Source organism: Typopeltis vanoorti, chromosome 4 (genome assembly GCF_054136105.1).
Source record: "Typopeltis vanoorti isolate ZY-2024b chromosome 4, IOZ_Tvanoo_1.0, whole genome shotgun sequence".
Taxonomy (NCBI): domain Eukaryota; kingdom Metazoa; phylum Arthropoda; class Arachnida; order Uropygi; family Thelyphonidae; genus Typopeltis; species Typopeltis vanoorti.
In genome coordinates this window covers 18351820-18369480 of record NC_143552.1, presented here as the reverse complement: position 1 = coordinate 18369480, position 17661 = coordinate 18351820, and the positions used below count along the sequence as shown (strand labels likewise).

Below are 17661 nucleotides of genomic sequence, written 5' to 3'. Positions count from 1 at the left end.
AACCACAATTCCCGTATAATCTACTGGTTTATTCGTTTCTGCAATGTCACCACCTGGATGATATACTTTTGCAAAGTGCTCACTCAGTAACTCAACTATCTCAACTGATTCAGTTACCTCATTACCATCGGCATTCTTTAAAATCAAGCTGCCATGTACATTTTTCCTTTTACTTGCTACATATCTAAAAAACTGTTTAGGATTCTCTTTAGCCTGCATGGCCAATGTTCTTTCGTAATCCTTTTTTGCTTTTCTTACCACACTCGTCACCCTTCTGGCCTGCACTTTATACCGTTCATGTGCCTGCCGGTCACCCTTCTCCTTAAATTCCCTCCATAGTTGTTTCTTTTTTTGCAACTCAAGCTTAATGGTGTTATTCATCCATTTTCAAAGGATAGATGCCACTACTGCACCTTGCTACAAACTGTCAAAAGCTGGCTAACTCTCTGACCCACCCTCCTCACTGGACTTACTACATCCTATATAAAAAAAAGTACCCATTTTAAAACCCTAATAGAAAATCTAACTTTAAATAACACAGACACATTGGTAAGCTTTGACATCTCCTCACTGTTTACCGATATTCCCCTAATTGACACCTTAACACTCTTAAATAACGTTTTTCCTTCTGATATCTTAGAGCTCTTTTCCTTTGCCATCAATTCTGGTTATTTTTCTTGGAAGAACAAAATCTACAAACAGATAGAGGGAACTGCCATGGGTGCCCTCTCACCCCCCCCCCTCTGGCTAATTTTTACATGAAAAATTTTGAAAAAGAACGTTGAGAGTTTATTTTTCACTTGGTTAGACTATAATAAGTTTAGTTTAATCCTTTATCCAAGTGTGAGCAAACAAAGTTTGCGCCTGAAAGTATCTTCAGGACTGGGGTAAGGTAGTGCAACACCAGGCAACTCGTTGCAAAGGTGGAGAAAGCTCTCATTACTCCTATCTCAGTATCTCCCATAATGCAAAGCACATCTCCTTGCAGATATGTGTAATGCAATGCATTAAGGCAAGGGCCACTATCCATACTGGTTTCGACCTTTATTGAGGTCTCGTCAGTGGGAGCCAGGCCCAGTAGTGGAGATACAAAGGCAGAAGCAATGAGAGGTCATCCTAAGGTGTTGCACTACCTTACCCCAGTCCTGAAGATACTTTCAGGCGCAAACTTTGTTTGCTCACACATGGATAAAGGATTAAACTAAACTTATTATTTGAAAAAGAACCATAGACTCTTCCTCTCTAAAACCTTCTATCTGGCTAAGATATGTAGATGATGTGTTCTCTGTTTGTCCTCATGGCCCAGACACATTAGACTCCTTCCTCAGTCACCTCAATAGTCTACATCCAAGAATCCAGTTTACGATGAAAAAGGAAAATAACAATAGTTTACCCTTCCTAGAACCTTAGTAACACGCCTTCCTAATGGTAATCTTTCTTTCTCTGTATATAGAAAACCTACTCATACAGGCAGATACATTCACAAACTCTCCCACCACCACCCCTCTCAGCAATATGGCATTATTAAAACTCTAACCAATAGCGCCCACAATCTTTGTTCCAGTAAAACTGCCCTTTCAACCGAACTCAAACACATACACAACACCTTCCTTTCCAATGGCTACAGTGACTACAGAATCAAAAAAAATAATCAAGTCCTTCCCCATTCCCTGACCATCTCTTCAGAAATGCCATCACCATACCTTACATCCGTGGCACATTAGAAAAAATAGCCAGATGTTTAAAAAAGTACAATCTCCATACAGCTTTTAAACCCCACCGTAAACTTGTTACCCTTATCTGTCCACCAAAGATCAGCTCCCTCCTTTCTCAGTGCCTGCAGTATATAGAGTACCTTGTTCTTGTAAACTGGCTTACTTTGGACAGACAGGCAGATCAGCAACCATCCGGTTACAAAAACACAAGTCATACATCTGCAATCACAATTATGGTCAATCTGGCCTTGCACACCATGTTTTGGATATAACTTACAGGATCTCCTGAAAAAAAAAAAAAAACACCATGCTCCACTAGTAAATTCATAAAAGAAAGACTGTTCTTTGAATCTGCATCTGCACTCAGGAATCAACCTAATTTAAACAAATATGATTGCATAAAACTTTCCAAAATTTGGGAAACATTAATATGAAGTCCTATATAGGTGGTATGCCCCATAGAGGGCACACCACCTATATAGGACTTTAGTTTCACTCACTGTTGTATTATATTTGTGTGTGTTGTTACAAAACGTTTTTTGTAATCCCTAAAGATGTCTCTGTGACTGAGACGAAATATTGGAAGCATTAAAATTAGTTTTAATCCTTTCTCAGTGCTGATAATATTCTATTAAACCTCCAACACGGGACATTATATTAAGCAATGCTTAGTCTTTATTTGAGTTGTAAGTCAGCAATTAGAACTGAAGGAAGTACAAGAAGATGGTTTGATGTTAAATCTGGTGTCAGACAAAGATGCACATTATACTCTCTGTTATTCATTATCTATATGGATCAAGTAATGAAGGAAAGCAGTATTAAACCTGATATCAAAGTCAGAGATGTTAATGTCAGCTCTTTACTTTATGCTGATGACTTTTGTACTTTTAAATAAATCCAGTACAAGTCTGCAAGTGTTGTAATAAATTTGGTATGGAAATCAGCAATAACAAGACAAAAACAATGAAAATAGGCAGAAACATTAAAATCATCGCATCGTGAATAAGGAACAAGTAAAATATTTCAGCTACTTAAGGCACAATTTTTAGTGAAGATGGGAATTAAATATGGAAACAGACAACAGCATCAACAAAGCCCACCATGGTAGGAAGTCAACTGAATAAATTTATATGGAATAAGAGAGAAAGTAGTCAAAACACTAAATTGGCTGTGTACAAGACAGTGTTCAAATCAGTTTTAACTTATGGATCTGAGAGCTGGGTCAAAAGTAAAATACTTGACCAAAGAATAGAGACTGCAGATATGCGAGTCCTGAGAAAGATTAGGGCATGGATGGCATCAATGGCAATATCATATTAAAAATGAGGATATTAGGAAAGAACTTGACATTGTCAGCATTCAAGAGTGCATTAGCAGAGGTAATCTCAGGTGATATGGTCACTTAAACAAAATGGGCAAGGAAAGATTAGCAAAACAAGTGTTCTCTGTCAAGTTGGCAGGAAAATGACCTAGAGGAAGATCAAGATATAGGTGGACTGATACAGTAAAAAGTGCCTTAGAAGACAGAACTATATGGTCTGAGAATGTTGGAGTGTTGATGGATAACAGATTGATTTGGAGGAAAATTGTTAGTAAGAAGTTAGTTATGATGTAAGTTTTTCATGTAGCACTGTCATAATATCCTGTATACCAGTTGGTGGTACATGTTATGAATTTGATGATATTGATGATGAAGAAAATATCTTGATATATGCTGGCTCACAATAAGTGCAGTTCTTGAGTTTGGAAAACATTACTGTTATGAACTGTTTTAATAACAACTGCAATATTTTATATAATGCTTTATTAACATAATTTTTTCTTTGTGGAAACAAAGAAAAGTGAATGCAGGTATAATGATAAATCAAATTTCATGACAGAGTATTGTACTGTAAATAAATGGAGGCAGGGAAAGAAGTGAAATGCATTTAATTATCCCAATTTCTTTCCTTTGTGTTTGCATGTGTGTGTGTGTGTGTGTGTGTAGAAAGTTTTTTACTCTGGGTATATATATTAAAGTGTTAGCAAAGTTTTCACATGAAGTTTCTTCATGCCTAGGCTACTTGTGTATAAAAACTAATGACTTCATATTAATTGCCATTTAGTCCAGTTGTGAAGAAGCTTGACATGCAAACTTTGTTTGCTTACACTTGAATAAGTGACTAAACAAGACTTTTTAACTGAATTTATAACCAATTAAGAAAACTTTCTACAAGTTGCTCTAATCTGCAGTATTTGAATAATAACTTGTTACACTTTTTGAGTTTAGTAAGTTCCTTCAGAAAAATCTTGGAAATCACTCACAGTTTTTGGAGAGGTACCCAAATTTTAACAGTACTTCAGTAAATGTGAAAACCAGTCTGGGTAGTGGTTCTTCCCATAATGCATAGTATTATACACATCCAAAAGGACGTGTGCTTTGCATTATGGAATACCAAGGTGGAGTCATTAGCTTCTATATACAAGTAGTCTAGTTGTGAAGAAACTTCACATGCAAATTTCATTTGCTTGGATAAAGGATTAAACAAGAAGAATATTTTTTGCCATTTTTAATTTAAGTAATGGTGCCAGATGCTTCACAGACAGTCTGGTTGATTCAGCAGGCAGCAATAAACCAAATCTTCCCCTCCACCCCATCAGGAATCTTGCTCCCCCCCCCCCCAGTAAAGTGGTGGAACAATGTTTAAGCACACCATTTTCAGTAGAAATTATGAAGGCAAAGAGAACTCAGAGCTACTATTCGATGATGAAAGATAGGTCATCTTGTTTATCTTGCAAAATTTTTTTACTGTATGTTTCTGTATACAGCAGGCATGATGTAGCATTTATCATGATGCCTCCATGGAGCCCAAGGACTCATAACAGGGCACTAGATGTACATCACACACAACCAACCATCTGAATTACATAATTCAACTTCCACATTATGCCATCTTCCACTCACACTATGTCATCTATTAATTGCATGTGTTTGCAGGCTGATTTGCCTGTTTGTGAGATGAAAAACCCAATGTAACTGGACATTATATTATGCAGTACTAAATGTATATTTGATTTGTAAATCAGCAGTTAGAATTGAAGGAGATGCAGGAGGATGGTTTGATGTTAAATCAGTAGAGATAATGTACAAGGGTGTATATTATCTCTACTGTGATTCACATCTATGTGGATCACATCATGAAAGGAAGTGGTATTAAACCTGATATCAAAATTGGATATTTTAATCTCAGCTCTTTACTTTATACAGATAGTGTTATACTTCTGAATAAATCCAGTAAAAGTCTGGAGGATTTCCATACTAAATTGAAGAACTGCAGTGATAAATTTGATATGAAAATCAGCAATAAAGAGACCAAAGTGAAAATAATCAGAAACATTGCAACATCAACTGCATTTTGAATGGTGAACCTATTGAAAAAAGTAAAATATTGCAGTTATGCACAATTTTTAGTGAAGAAACAAATTAAATATAGAAATTTAAGACATCAGGATTAGCAAAACTGGTACACAAGAACTCAAATGAATAAATTTATGGAAAATAAGAGAAATTAGTTTTAAAAAAAAAAAAAACTATCTATCTGCAAGATTGTGTTGTATTCAAACCAATTTTAACTTATAGTTTTGAGAGCTGGGTTAGAAATAAAATACAGGTAACCCTTGTTCAACGCAGTTTCAATAAAAACATGGTCTACAAATTGTAATAATCTTTATCTTTTCGTATGTTTTTCACCGTGCGACTTAAAAATCAAATTTTATCTTTGTTAAATTTGTGTCTGCCCGCATGTAGTTATAAATAGCGAATTTATATTAGGGGAAATATAAATTCGCTATATTATAGTGAATATTGTTGAAAATTGTCTTCGTTTTCTGCCAGGAAAGCACATTAAAATTCATAAGTGATTTAATCTCAAGCTGAGCACTTTACTTTCTGATGAGTTACATGCATAATTAATATGCAATGCTTTTTTATGTAAAGAAATTATTTTTATAGTAATGGCCACAAACTCCAATGAAAGGCAAAAACCAACATGGAAAAGAAAATTCATTTCTCTCAAAGAAAAAATTAAAATCATGGATCGGATGAAAAATGGAGAAAAACCAAGAGCTGTTGCAGAGACTTTGAATTTAAATGAATCAACAGTTCGAACAATCAAAGAAAATGAACACAAAATCCGAGAACATAAGTGCAAAGCACGTTGTTCGTGTACGCAATATTCTAATAGAAAAAAATGGAGAAATATCTAATGATTTGGATAGAAGATTGCACTCAAAAGAAAATTCCTTTAGATGGAAATCTTATTAAACAAAAAGCTCTCAAAGTTTATAAACATTTATAGTTCAGGCCAGGTGTTCAATGTAGATGAATCTGGGTTATATTGGAAAAAAATGCAAAAATGCACCTGTATTTCGAAAAATGAAAGATCATCACTTTCTGGATTCAAAGTTTCCAAAGATAGAATTACTCTTAAGTTTATGTACAATATGTAATTTTTATGATTTTATAATATGCATTTGTTTCATAGTTATGTCTTCTTAACTTTTACATGAATTACCTGAATTATAAAAAATATTTTTTCTTCGATATGTCGTTGTTTATATAATTTAAAAAAAAAAACGATTTCAGAACATAACTCTACTTTTTCTATGTGATCTGAGTCTCGCATAATGCGATTTATATAATGCGGCATTTCTATGGAACCTAACATCCATGTTATGCGAGGGTTACCAGTACACTTTATCAAAGAATAAAGACCACACATTTGAATTCTCCAGGAAAACGCGAATAGAAAAAACGAGACATGCGCAAAAGAGGGTGCCGGGCAAAAGGGTATGGTAGTGAAGATGGTGCCAAAGATAGTGGATATAAAAGGGGATTGCCCCTCTTATAAGAGGTCTTCCATCTTTTCGTCGGATTTGCTTTGGATTTTCTTGAGGAGTTGGGGTGAGTTTGAGTTCGGGATCTCATCGATGGCGTGTAGTTATTCACGGCCATCGTTTCGAGATGTTGTACAGAATTAATCGTGGAGGAGATAATCGGCAGCATTCCGAGCAAGCTTGAAGGAACTGACTGCCATATACGTTCACGTGGGTTGATCTGAGCCATGCTCTTCCTGGTCGATGATGAAAAAGAAAGGAGAACAATGAAGTCCAAGCCTAGCCTGTGACAAAATCATCTAGAAGAAGAAGATTGGACACTCCTTGGGACGAAGTAAGGATATGGTGACAGAATGAATATACTTCCAGAAATATGATAATATAAAACCTTTTGTAATTCTTTGTTAAGAAAGAGAGGAATATTGTGATATAGAAGAAAAGAGATGTTATGTTTCAGAACTCTATACTTGCAGGGAAAAGGACTATAGTGAATATTAGATAGCAGTGTCTTAAGTCTTAGGGCTGTTTCTCAAGTAATTATTTGAATGAATTGTGGTTTGAATTGTTGTGAATAATGATCTATAAAGTTACCGATGTGATTGAATTAGACTAGTAAGGATATTTAGAAGATGCTAACAAAATTTTGTGCTGTGAAATTAACCTATGCTTGGATATGCTGTGTGAATTACTGTTGCTATGTTTAACTTTATAACTTAGGATACCTCTATTCCAATTGAGTATGTTCTTGTAAATGTGTAATCTTAGGAATTTAATAAATACATTTTGATTATCTTAACCTGGTTTGTGCCTTGAATTGAATCCAATGCACCGCTTGCTAATATCTGAATCTGAGCAGGAAAGAATTATATGACAGAGACCATGACTGCAAACTAAAGTATTTTAAGAGAGATATATAAAAGTGAGATAAAGAGTAATTAATAGATTGATTTACTTAGTATATTTTCTGAGAGTTACTCCTTGGTTAAGAAGAATTTCTAACCTAGGGATCTGGCTGACGCAGCTTAATGAAATAAATATTGCCAGAACTTGATTAGGAGGTAATTCCAGACCGTTATTGCTGAGGATCGGACTCTATTCAGAAGTCTACCCTTTGTTAATGTATTTAATATACTTAATCATTCTAAGAATTGGGCAGTTGTGTGGATAGATTTAACTGTAGATAAGAGAGTACAGAGTTCCGATAGTCTCGTGTGTATAAACCATAGAAATATATAGTTAAAGTATAGTTTGCCCACTGTTTGTAGATCCCTGCTTCGTGTCTTTCCAAGAATAGTCGATTCATGCTGAAGGGGAGAAAGAAATGAAGGACTTCTGAATTGGTCGCCAACACGCGAAATCACGTGCTTTATAGGTAAAATTTTCCAACTGTTATACAAGCAACATAGTTAACTATGATAATCATAAAAGAGAAGTTAATTTTCCAACCGGTAATAATAAACAACTCATCCCACTATACGGACTGATTACCCTATTGTCAGAATGGATTCTCCTTTTTCTGAGATGCGCAGAAGTGTCGAAGGATCTCTAATCGGTGGGCAAACTATAATAACACTACACAGTGACAATCTAAGATAAGTGATATAAGTAGGAGAACACAATAAAGTATAAATTATTATATTGTCACCACATAACAGTAGCGTATTAAAAATAAGGATATTAGGAAAGCACTTGACATTGTTAGCATTCAGGTATATAAATTGAAGATGCCAAGAAATTATATTCTCGATTTAATCCTTTATTCAAGTGTAAGCAAACCAAGTTTGCACATGAAGTCACTTCATGACTGGGCAACTCATATACAGAGGCTAATAACTTCACATCACTTGCCTTAGTATCCCATAATGCTATACATCATGGGAAGGGTCACTACCCAGACCAGTTTCGACCTTTGTTGAGGTCTCATCAGTGGAAGCCAGCCCCCAGAAGTGATGCCAAGGTTGAAGTAATGCAGAAGTCATATTTTAATGTAGAATTAGCCATAAAGTGTCACAACATAGTATATCCAAGTGGAAAAACTTTCAATGTCTATCTCTAATCCAGAGTATTTTGGTAATGAGGTGTGACACCTTTTGGCTACTTGTATATAGAAATATGATTTCTGCATTACTTCAACCTTAGTATTACTTCTGGGCCTGGCTCCCACTGATGAGACCTCAACAAATGTTGAAACTAGTCTGGGTATGACCCTTCCCATGATATATAGCATTATTTATGTTCCTAAGGATATGTACTTTGCATTATGAGATACTAAGGCGAGTGATTTCAAGTCATTAACCTCTATATATAAGTTGCCCAGTCGTGAAGTTACTTCATGTGCAAACTTGGATAATGGATTAAACCAAGAATATAATTTCTTCTTCTTCTTCTTCCCTTCACGTATTAGGCCTCGTGGCCTGTCACAGGGCTATCCTTAGCCCTTCTAAGCCGCACCCATCCCGAGGATAAGGTGGCTAGCCCTATGTCTGTAGATTTGTGTGTTCACGGGGCCAATTTGCCTGCTTGCACGAGGAAAAACCCCAGATAAACTGGGGAGAAAAACCCTGCAGTCCATGTCCAACATCTTCATGTCGGCGACGGGGATCGAGTCCAGGACACTTCTTCCTCAGACATATGGATGCAAAGCATATAGCCACTCGGCTAACCGCTGGACAATATAATTTCTTGGCCTCTTTAATTTATAATTTAGCCAATGGGAAAACTTTCAGGAATGTGTTAACAGAGCTAATCTCAGGTGGCATGATCACTTAACCAAAAGGAGAGAAGAAAAGTTAGCAAAACTTTTGGTAGTATGACAGGAAAAAGACCCAGAGGAAGACCAAGTAGATTGATACAATAAAAAGTGCCTTAGAAGAGAGAGAGAAATATAATATTTGAGTCTTGACAGATAAGATTGGAAGAAAATTGTTGATAGGAAATTGGTAATGATGTAACTTTTTTTTTCATGCAGTACTATCATAATATCCTGAGTCCCCTCCATGTGGGGCACCTGTTCGTGGTGGAGGGGTCCTCCCAGTGATGGTACTGGCCCTTTCCATTCTTCCTCTTTTTCTTTGCTTTTCTTCCCATATTCTTTTCTCTACTTCTCCTGAGTCTTTTTCACTATCCTTTTTTCCAGACTGACATAACTGGGAATCCAACACCCTGCTGCCATGTGGTGCGATCCGTAGACATCTGGAAAGCAGGATCCTGATAGTCTTGCACTACTTTGGCCCCTGCTTCAGAAATACGGGCAGTCCTGGATGGCCCAGCCATGATCAATCAGCTAGTGAGCTTGCCTGCAAGGGTCAACAGTGTTGCAGAAAGTCTCTCACCCTATGGTCCGGGGTCGGGATCCTAGGCTTGCAGTAGTGCCCGTATAGCATCGTAGGTAGCCCTGGCATTCCACTCCAGCACAGTCATTGCTTGCCAGGTAGTGGGCGTCCATGTGTGGTTCCATGGTAGGTGGTAGGATAAAGAGTAATTACTAATTAATAATTTTCTGGTGTCAAAAACTCCTTGAGCATGAATCCTTCATCCTCAAATGTTTCAGGGGGCCTAACAAAGTCCCAACCAAGTACTGATACCATAGATACAGCATAACAGAAGTAAGAAACAAAAGATATGAAATGTGCCAACATTTTTAATTATTCATGCAACAGGTGAAAAACCAATAGGGAAAATGTCACTCTTCTTTATTCAGAAGGGTTTAGAAGGACTGGCAGGATCTCCCAAAACTATTAAGAAATTTTGTTCTGGTGATGTCCTTGTGGAAACATTATGTCAGCAACATTCCGAGAAACTGCTGAGAACAACAACTATGGGTGAAATAGAAATTATAGTACACCTCATAAAACATTCAACTCCTGTAGAGGAGTGATATCAGAATGGGATCATCTTGATTTTCCTGATGAGGAGATATGTTCAGAAGGAGTGACGGGCATGAGGCGCATCCTGATACATAGGGATGGTGGCCTGGTTCCAACCAAGAACATCATCCTTACTTTTGATGCACCTAAGCCTCCAACATCTGTAAAAGCAGGGTATCTCAGCTGCCCTGTTAGAATGTACATCCCTGAGATGCTTTAAATGTCAGAGAAACAGACTTTCCCAAACTGCCTGTCATGATTCTACTATCTGTGCCCGATGCGTTAGTAAAGAGCATGATAACAAATCTTGCTGAACAAAAAAAGCTAAATGTGTCAATTGTCAGGGAGATCATCCAGCTTACTCTTGTGCATAGCAAAAATGGAAAGATAAAAAAGAAATACAAAAAATGAAAACAGAGCAAAACATAACATAACAGGATGCAAAAAAGAAAGCTAGCCATTATCACATCTGCTCTGAGATCCTCTTATGCTGAGAAGATGACAATTAAGAAAGTGCCAACAGCAACTCAAACTTTGTCTGTTTCCACCATCTGATAATTTTACCATACCTGCACCTTATGATCGCAAGTACTTTTCTGCTGAGTGCATCAATCACATGACCTATGGCCTTACTCCAGAGACAACTCCAAAAATGTTCCTACTTAATGAAACCCACTTGTCAAAAAAATTATGGCCAAGATATCACTTAAAGATAAACCACCAGATACTCCCACAGAAAAAACGGCCACTTCGGTACCCAGTGAAAGTAAACTAAACTTACCAATTGACCCTAACACATCAGATGTATTGCATACTCTACCAGAAGAAGAGATGGACAGTGGCCATCTATACTTCCCCAAAACAAACATCATCATATTCCTGCCATGTACCCTCAAGGGATGTACATGATATGATAGTACTACATGAAAAATTTACATCATTACTAACTTCCGATATACAATTTTCCTCCAAATCAGTCTGTTACCTGTCAAGACTCCAACATTATCAGATATTATATTTCTATCTTCTAAGGCACTTTTTACCATATCGATCCACCTATATCTTGGTTTTCCTCTGGGTCTTTTTCCTGCCAACCTGGCAGAGAACACTTGTTTTGCTAATCTATACTCTCCCATTCTGTTTAAGTGACCATACCGCCTGAGATTAGCTTTGCTAAAGCATTCCTGAATTTTGTTGACAATGTCCAGTTCTTTTCTAATATCCTCGTTTTTAATATGATATTGCCAATGATGCCATGTGTTCATACCCCTAATCTTTCTCAGGACTCGCATATCTGTGGTCTCTAGTCTTTGGTCAAGTGTTTTACTTCTGAGCCATCGCTCAGATCCATAAGTTAAAATTGATTTGAACACTGTCTTGTATACAGCTAATTTAGTGTTCCGACTAATTTCTCTCGTATTCCATATAAATTTATTGAATTGACTTCTTACCATACCAGCTTCGATGATTCTGTTGTAATGTAGAGTAGCTGAAATGTTTTACTTGTTCCACAGGTTCTCGATTCACAACACAGTTGATATTTTCAATGCTTCTGCCTATTTTAATTGTCTTTGTCTTGTTATTGCACACACCATATCTATTACAACAGTTATTCAAATTAGTCAGGGAATCTTGCAGACTTGTAGCAGATTTATTTAGAAGTATAACATAGTCCGCATAAAACAAAGAACTGACATTAACATCTCCAATTCTGATATCATGTTTAATACCACTTTCCTTCATAATGTGATCCATATAGATAATAAATAACAAAGGGGATAATGAGCATCCTTGTCTGACACCAGATTTAACATTAAACCATCTTCCTGTACTTCCTTCAATTTTAACTGCTGACTTACAACTCAAATACAGACTAAGTATTGCTTGATATAATGCCCCATTGGCACCATATAACTGTAGCGTATTGAATAGCTTCTCTCTTGACACCTTGTCATATGCCTTTTCGAGATCGACAAAACTTAAATACAGATCTTTATTATGTTCCCATGATTTCTCCGCTATTTATCGTAAAGTGAAGATCTGATCCTGACAGCCTCTATTTCACCTGAATCCAGCTTGTTCTTCACCAAGCTTTTCTTCCACAATTCTTCTCAACTGTTTTTTTTGTATACTTGCATATATCTTAACAGGAACACTCAGTAAGGATATACCTTTGTAATTCTCACATTTAGTTTTATTTCCCTTTTTATTGGGTACTATGAGAGCTCTACTCCAATCATCAGGAAATCGTCCCTCTGTCCAGGCATTCTGAACTGTGCAGTGCAGACACTGTAAAGACTTTCATACCACCATACTTCAGCATTTCTGGTTGAATATCATCTACTCCTGCTGCCTTTTCACATTTCAAGTCTTTGATGGCTTTTTCTACTTCAAGTATGGATATGTATTCCTGACTGCATGCCTGGTATGTATTTTTTATCACTGTGCTGTCATCACTGCTTGTTTCATTTAGCAGATTTTCATAGTAATTACCATACTTCAAGGATATCTTTTTCTCCCGTTTTCATGTCACCTTTATCATCTCTAACTCCTTTTACAGCAGTCTTTCCTCCATTCCTAAGCTTCTTCAACAACCTCCAGAATATTTTGCCACCTTCTTGATATTTATTTTCTATATTCTTGCCAAAGTCCTCCCATGACTTTTGTTTAGCTAGTTTTACACACTGTTTAGCTTTCTTACATTTGTCTGTGTATTCTCTAAGAGCACAAGCTGACTTATTTGCCAGGAACTTTTGATATGCTTTCTTCTTTTCCTTCAGTGCCTCTTTAACTTCCTGTGTCCACCATGGAGTTCTAATTTTTCTATCCTTGTAGACAACTTCACCACATGCCTCTTTAGCTGAATCAATTAGGGTTTTCTTCAAGGCTTGCCACTGAATGTCCAAGGTTTGGTTCCTGTTCTCAAACTCTTTCATTTTTTCTTCAATAATTTTTGTGTATTTTAGTCTACAGTTCACATCTGAGAACTGCTCAACTTTTATTCGCTTTAAAACTTTCTTACATGTTATTCTTTTCAATATGAAATTCAATTTTATCCTGCTCCAGACTAAATAGTGATCACTTCCAATTTCAAATCCTCTGTACACTCTGGTGTCCTGCACCAGGGAGAAAACATCACTATCAACAATAACATAGTCAATGAAACTTTTCTTATTCCTTTCCTCTTCTCCACATGTGAGTTTGTGCACATTTTTATGTTGGAACATGGTGTTAGTAATAACCAATCCCTGTCCTGAGCAGAAATCCAACAGATATTTGCCATTATTATTAGCTTTGCTCTTTTCTCCAAATTTTCCCAAAATCGTTTTATATGTCTGACAATCATTTCCTACTCTGCTATTTAGATCCCCAACAAAGACCAACTTTTCCTTTTTCATTCTGTCAGTTGCTTTTTCTAAAGCCTCAAAAAAAATTCCTCCATTTCTACCTTAGTAGAACCTTCTGTGGGACCATAGGCACAAATAAGTCTCATTGTCCAGTTCCCCATTCTCATATCTGCACACATTACTCTACTTGAGACTGCCTGCCATTCAAGAAGATTAGCCTCGTATTTTGTGGTGAATAATATAGCTGTTCCTTCTTTTCCTTGATTGTCATTGACTGAATATAACATTTTGTATTTATTGCTCAGAAATATCTCACCAGTTTTCTCTTTTTTGTTTCAGTCACCCCTATTATGTCGATCTGGTACTTATCTAATTCCTCAGCTAGCGCCATTTCTTTGCCATTCAGGCTTCTTAATGTTGATAGTACCGATCTTTAACTCTAGTGATATTGAGTTGGGGTGTGTTTTCAGATTTGTTCCGGTAGCTGACTTTTCACTGTTCACCCTGGTTCCCTGGTGAAAACAATGGGGGATCTTGTTTAACTGGGCGATGCCCCAGCCAGCATGAAATTTTGTCATGTTGTACCATCATTTTGTATTTTGGTTTAACCTATAGGAATACAATTTGGTCAGCTAAATCCCAGTATCCCGCCCATGCTGGATACTGAACGAATGTTCAGTATCCAGCATAGATACCCAACAGGGTGCACCACGAGAAGGTGAGGATTGGACATTAGGTCAGAAGCCCTGGTCGGTTCTCTGTATTCCTTTAAAGGCTATGTGGAGGTCTCCTCTCAGTTATATAGCTTTGACCCTGCCACTGTCTAATAACTCACTAGTGGTGAGTGAATTTCTGGAGCCCTGGTATCCTGTACACTCCCTGAGGATACATGTAAGGAATTTGATGATAGTTTCATAAATCATCAGACATATATCATCGGGATAAGTCTTTATTAACTGATTAGAAAAAACTTTAAAATTAAAAAAAAAAAAGAGAGAGAGATCTATAAGCAAACTGTGAAGTTACAGCCATGGGAGAACCCTGTATCCTCTTTCATCCTCCTTTAGAGGTAACAGGTTTCCCCATCCTATAAACTCAGGTTTTTCATCTCATAAAACAGAAAATTGGCTAATGTATTTCACTCTCAATGCATAGTTCAGTTAACATTGCCATTATTGAATTGGGAAATGACCACATTATCCTGCTAAAGGAAGACTTTATTTAAAGCTTTTTCACTTGGTTGTACAATAAATTAAATATGCCAAGAAATTATATTCTTGATTTAATTCTTTATTATTATGATTATTTTTTGACACCTCCAGGGAGTCTATCTAAAGACTAATCGATGGAGGCACTTGCTGTACAACTCTGTCTCCACCACTCAATCCACCAACTGACCTCAATTCCATCAACACCCTCTACCGCCGACCACCACCACTAGTTTTTCCACAGACAATTACAAACATCCATGCCCACGCAGGATTCGAACCCACAGGCTCTTTGCTGGTGAGTGGATATGCTAACCACTCGGCCAGCCAGGCTAGGTGGTTAGTGTATCAAAGTGTAAGTAAAGTTGCATGAAGTGTCTCCACAACTGGGCTGCTTGTATATAGAGGCTAATGACTTCACTTCAGTTGCCTTAGTATCCCATGATGCAAAGCACCCCCCTTTGGACATGTGTAATGCTCTGCATTATAGGAAGGGTCATAACCCAGATCCAGAAAAGATACCATGGTTGAAGTAATGCGAAAGTTATATATTTCCCATTTACAAGTAGTGTAAAGATGCCACCATATTAAAAGTACTCTGGATCAGAGATAGATATTGAATTTTTTTTCACTTGATATATATAATACATAAGGAGGAGATGGGGGTGCTTGATGTGAAGTCATTACCCTCTATATACAATTAGCCCAGTTGTGAAGATACTTCACATGCAAACCAAGATTGTAATTTCATGGTATCTTTAATTTAAAGGAAGACTGTATATTTGTGTTGTGGGTTTGGCATATTTTAGTAAAGAGTCAAGTATATGCTCTGTTATATGCATGTAGATAGGTGTCAGATTTCAGGAACAAAGTAATATTAATTTTTCATATGCATCATTGCTAGACATTGCTACATGGGAGAAATACTTAAACATATTGGATGCACCTTAAGAACTAAGGTTCTTAGTTCTTAAGGTGCATCAAATTTTGAACATTGAAGCTTTTTAGTTATCTGTTCTCTTTGAAATGAATTTTGGCTTGAATCTACTAAAAGAGCAGTTTTGTTTTAATATATACAGGGTGTTCGGGATAAATTTGACAGTTTCGTAAGGAAAAAGAAAATCTTCTTTGTATCTATTAAATTTAATGAATTGACAAAAAAACATTACAGGCAGAGTTAATTACAATACTATCAACAAGATTTACTCAAAATAACCACCATTAGCATCGATCACAGCTTCAATTCTGCTTCGGAACCTCGAACAAGCTGATGCTACAGTCTCCCTGGGAAGGGCCGCAAAAACTGTTTTAATTTTATCCATTAACTGGGCTTTTGTATTACTGGAAGTGCGATTGGTGTCTTTTTCAACTGCGCCCCATACAAAATAATCCATGGGGTTAAGGTCTGGGGAGTTTGGAGGCCAAACATTTGGACTGGTGAAGTCGTAGAAATTTTCAGACAACCATTTTTGACTTTTCCCAGAGGTGTGGCAAGGGGCCGAATCCTGCTGCCATACATACGGCCTACCATTGGCTACCCTTGTTATCCAGGGCTTGACTACAGTTAGCAACTCCACGAACAAAGCCCGAATTCCAATGCCAGGGTTCTTCAACACCTGTTCCTGCAGATTTGCGAGGAATTCTGCTGTACGAACGCAATCAGATCGTCTGCTAGGGATCTTTCTTCTTGCTACATCCTCGTAGTCACCATTGCAAGTCTCTAGTTCATGCCTGATTGTTTTTACTGTATTCAGGGAGCATTGGGCAGCAGTCGTAATATCCTTATTTTGATGGCGGGCACGAATCATCATGATACAAGTTATTCTCTTCCATGATTCAGGTGGGTTCCAGCTATCCATCCTTTCTGACATCTTGTATATGAATGAAGAAGGGTCCAAACTTTTAAATGAAGAGAAGTGTGTGTTAATACATGTAACTTACGGAAAAATATAATTAATTATAAATATGTCAAATTTATCCCGAACACCCTGTATATATATATATATCATCATCATCATACATTTCAAGGATTTAGGCCTGGTATGGCCTGTTCCGGCCTTAGAAGTCATCGTTGAATCGTTTAAGAGGACGTCCTGGTTTTCTTTTTCCTAATGGCTTGTACTTTAAGGCTTGTTTTGGTAATCTTTCTGTTTTCATTCTTTGAACGTGTTCCATCCATTTATGTTTATATTTTTTAATTTTTTCAATTATTGGTTCTTGGTTTAATTCTTTCATAATATCTTCGTTTCTTTTGTGATCAAATAGGGTATACTTTGCAGTTTTTCTCATAAACTTCATTTCTGCTGTTGTTAATCTTTGTTTGTCTTTTTGTTTTATTGTCTAGATTTCGCTTCCATACATTAAGACCGGTAGGGCTAATGTATTGTATACTTTTAGCCTGGTTTGTTTTTGAACTAGGTTTGGTTTAAATATAGAGTTAATTACTCCTGTTATTTTTAAATATTTTGCAATTTTTATGTTTATATCTTTTTCATTTTCATAAGTGATCATACATCCTAGGTAGTTAAATGAATTCACCTGTTCTAAGATCTTGTTATCTAATACCATTTTAGTTCTTGCTGGATCTTGTCCTTTAAAGGCCAAGATCAGTTAGATTTAAATTTATATATAGATATATATATATATAAAT

At 36.7% G+C, this 17661-nt stretch overlaps 1 protein-coding gene across 1 annotated transcript in view; it reads left to right on the top strand.

Moving 5' to 3' along the window:
- The window catches only part of LOC150107135 (small ribosomal subunit protein mS39-like), a 369834-nt gene that overhangs the window by 163436 nt on the left and 188737 nt on the right, over positions 1-17661 (top strand). The window lies entirely within an intron of this gene.